Source organism: Bactrocera dorsalis, chromosome 1 (genome assembly GCF_023373825.1).
Source record: "Bactrocera dorsalis isolate Fly_Bdor chromosome 1, ASM2337382v1, whole genome shotgun sequence".
Taxonomy (NCBI): Eukaryota; Metazoa; Arthropoda; class Insecta; order Diptera; family Tephritidae; genus Bactrocera; species Bactrocera dorsalis.
The window spans coordinates 34,712,184-34,716,767 of record NC_064303.1 but is presented as its reverse complement, the minus strand read 5'-3'; the positions used below and the strand labels follow the sequence as shown (position 1 = coordinate 34,716,767).

At 30.5% G+C, this 4,584-nt stretch overlaps 1 pseudogene; it reads right to left on the bottom strand.

Annotated features, from left to right (window-relative positions):
* Positions 1–3,028: 3,028 nt before the first annotated feature.
* On the bottom strand, positions 3,029–3,769 carry LOC125775580 (uncharacterized; annotated as a pseudogene).
* Positions 3,770–4,584: the final 815 nt, after the last annotated feature.

Sequence of the window (4,584 nt, the reverse complement as noted above, 5' to 3'; positions counted from 1 at the left end):
CTATATCTGATGATATTTTCACTATCATCGATTCACTAGCATCGATCTATTCGATGTAAAAACGCGTTTATAAGCACTAAAATTACGTTTTAACTAATTAAATCACCTTCAAAGAGGTCAAGGATGAATGAACAAAAGAGACATAAAAAACAAAAACAAATTACAGCTTCATTTTAAACTGCAATTGAAAAATAAAAAACACGAGCATAACTGGATAAATGCCGTTAAGCTGAGCTTTTGCTAAAATTTTTGTTGTTGCTTTATTTTTGTTATTTTTAAATAAGCTGATCTAACAACAATAGAATGAAGACTAAAAATCCAAAGTTTGAGAGTATTTGAATAAATATTAAAGTTTTTATAGATGAAAGAGTGCAAAAGTGACAAACATGTATCCACATTTGCTCGCCACTGTATATCTGAAAAGCAAATTAACATTTAACAATAAATTTACATTTAAACAAAAGTTTAATTCATTGGCTATCCGTGCTATATAAATTTAAAAAAATCCGTGCACGCATTTAAAAGGAATATGCAGTGAAAATGAGATATTTAAACTGAACCCAACCCAATTAATTATTTAACATTTAACAACACGATTTTAAAACTTCACTTTTTTATAAAATCACGATTTAGGACAACCCTATTCACTTCTTGTTCACTTATTTGCACTAACTTTACATATTTATTTACTTACGATAATATTATGTACATAATTATATTATTTTTATACATAAAACTCACCTGGACATTTCCCCTTCTGATGGGAAGGGATACAGCGGCACCCCCAAACTGCAACCAGTAACACACTTCCCAGTGGGACTTGGTAGTAGGAAAGAATTGGATACTTCCTACTAAAAGAATAAGTAGAGGTGCTTTCCTACAATAATACTATCTAATTTCGTTTTTCTGATCAATGTCATTGGAGCGAAGGACCTCCACTTCGCTTACGAATTCATATGACGGAAAGTACTTTCCCTACACCTAATTTTGATTAATTCAGTAGGTAGTTACTATAAACCTAATATTTCGTGTGCTTCGGAGTACTTTCCCCACACCAATATTTTATTAATTCGGTAACTACTTACTATAAACCCAGTATTTCGTATACTTCGCTATATAAACCAGGGATGGGCACATTTTTAGCCCGCAAAGTTAGCAAAGTGCGCACTGGGGCTAGATGAGGGGAATATCAGTTTACGGAGAGAAGGGCATAACAAGTTGAGAAAAGTTGCGAACAAAATCAATTACATTCCTCCGTAACTTGATGTTCATCGCAGAGTGGTTGCGGCAATACTGACATTGTACACAATTTTAAGAGTGGAAGTTTACTTCATATCGGAATTGTACAGTTGTGTGAACAAAAAGAGGTAAACATAATTTGCACGTTTTAGAGATTCGCATTCATATCTGTTTTAATTTACCTTTGGATGCTGGAAATTCTAATTACTGTTAGGAAAAAATATATATATGTTATACTTGTATCTAAAAACAATTTTATTTAATAAGAAAACAGCATATTTTAAAACTTCACAACACCTTATGGTTGTTCCTATTTTGTTCACACCACTGTACATGTGATAGATCAGTTAATGGGGGTGATGCCAGTTGTAAAAATTCATTTTAGTTACAATTGGGAAAACTTTTATCAAGTTGTGGGCTTTTATACGTACATATGCATATCTGCATATATGTATAAAAGAAGATACTTATGACCATTATATATATTGTGTTTAAACATATTGCAGTTCCATTTAATGAAAATGCTTATATAAATATATGATTTGTGATATTTTCAGTTTGGTTGTTTTATCAAAATATTTAAAGAATTGAGGTTTTTTCTATATGTAATTTTTTTGTTAAATTTTAAAACTCTAAGTTGCCTCTGGAAATGTATTAAAATAATAATATGCGCTATAGATAGGGAACACATATTTTCAAAAATATAAGAAATCATCAAATAAAAATATATTTGCGCGATATGGCATTATTGATTGAGAGTGGCTAAGCACACAAATAGAATACAAACGCTAATGGCATAAACATCTTCTCATTTCGCTACGAGCGGCAAGCGTTTTGTTCTCGTTTTCATTCAAACAATGTTGCCATTATTCAATACGCATATGTAGTTTTGTACACATCTAAGTTTTCAATTATAATTTTTCATAATACATAATATCAAAACTGAAATCATACTATTAAAATTAGTTTATATATTTGTAAATAATAGCATTCGATTCTGAATTTGAGTTATTTTAAGAAAATTTCAAATGTATTGAAGACAATTTTTATAATTACTACAGTATATCGAGCCTGGCAACCCTGCGGAAAACCTAATGTCGTTGGAAATTCTACGATTGGCGGGTGGTAGAAGGGTTGTTGGGTAATTATTTACATTGCGCTCTCATAAGATTCATTTGGTCATACGTGTTTGAAGAAACAGTGGTTCATAAACTGAAGTTATTATTGAAATTACTTTTCATAAGGAAGTTTGAAAATTTTTGCTTCGAAAATTATATCTAAAATAAGAAGTAGGTTATCTGATTTAAATTTTGGTACAATAATGCGTGTAGCTATAGCAAATGAGATTAAACCAAACATATAATTTATTGTTTCAAATAAACAAAATTAAATGCTGATATAAAGACATATTAAAAAAAATGATTACTAAAATCAAATATTTATTATACTTTTTGTTATTTGTCTTACATTTTATAAAATTATAGTAGTTACAAAGAAGTTTAAAATTGTTAGGCAATTTTATAATTATTACCCACAGTGCAACTTCCCACATATGCGTGCGCTCTCATTTGTAAACATGGTGTTAGAAAATACGTTGCTCTCATTTGTAAATAAGTATGTAGTGGTAAAATACGTTGCGCTCACTTCCGTCTTCATGTTTGCCCGCGATGATCCCCTCACCTAGCCCTCAAAATGTGCACTCGTGCCCGCACGGGCAAAATGCCACTGAGGACTAATATGCCCATCCCTGCTAAAACCTACCAATAGCAGAAACAGTGGACACCATTAATTTTATTTAAATATTTTATTTTTTAGATTTTAATATGGAGTTTGTTTTAAAATTACGATTTTTCGCCAGTTTTAAAGCTTGTCGCAAGTCTTTAACAAACTCGCCATGGGAATATCCTTCTTTCATTGATGCCTCTGAAATCATAAAAAAATTTTAGAAAATATGTATATATTTTTTCATTTCTACCAAAACAAGCAGTCGATTAACCCCTTGCACTCCTTTAAGGAGTATTTGGAATGAATGCCATCGTAGTTCAACTGAACAATAAGACTCCTTTCGAAAATACCCTCAATAGATTTAATAATCCCCGTTTTGCCTATTATATTTTTAATGATTTTTATCTATAGAAAAATAGGTATGTATAATATTTATTAGTCAAATAGTGAAACTTAAGGGATTATATAGACAACTTACATAGTCTGCACTGGAACCTGCCACTATATCTGCATTCAGTTTTTTTAATGCTTCTAAGTTGGACAACGGGAACACATTTCTCGTTCCATAGGAGCCTACATCTTTTTCAAATAGCTGCTTAAACGTCGCCAACATTTCTGCTTGTTGTCTCTTTATGATGTTTTGGTTGGCTATAATGATATCAAGTTTTTCTAATAAACACAAACATTTTGATTAAAAACATTGAAATTATGAACTTTGTTATTGACATTACTTTCTAATTTAGTGTTATTCGTTAGAAGCGATAAAGAAATCAGAATCGGGGATTTGCGACTTAAATAAAGACATCTGAAATTAAACATAAGTGTAACAATTTTCATTTAAAACATATAAAATTATTATATATCTAAAATTTATAAAAATATTACCAGATGACGTTATGAAGAATGGGCATCATGACGATTTGTTCTCCATAAGGCAAAGCTGTATATTTATAATTTATATCACTTATTTTGAATATTTATAAATCAGAACATATATCTTTACTCGCTATTACTATTCCTAATGCTGACAAAGATTGGACTGGACTTTTGATGACACTACTACTTCATTTACATATAAATTATTAAGCTGTTGAAGAACTCTTGTTGGGCATTTAATTTTGTTTTTTACGTCTTGCATGAAATTCTCAAACTTGTATGCAGTAAAGTCCTATTTATCTTATGCACTGCGGTAAATGAAGCAAATTACATATGTACATTGTAAGTAACTGCCTTCTCAGAGTAGAGCTGGGGAAACAGAATTACAAATTTCTTTAATAGCTGGTCGCTTACATCCAAGTTATCAAAATAGCTTTTTATAGAACATAACAAACGATAGGCGCAATGCAAAATTAAAAAATTATTGTAAATGCCTTTCAAAACAATAGGGCCAGTATACAAAAGAAACTGCCTAAACTCAGTTGCCTTCCAGAATTTTAATTCATCGAGGCTTCTTGGTTTTCTTGAAAATTCTTTTAGCATAAAAGTACCTAAAGCAAGTAACCGTTTTGAAATCAGTTCTTTATCTTTTTTTTTGCAATTTGAAATTATTTGTTTTACGGTTTATAATGCATATCAACATTTTTTTTGTTACTCCTAGATCCAATAAATGCATGGGATCTA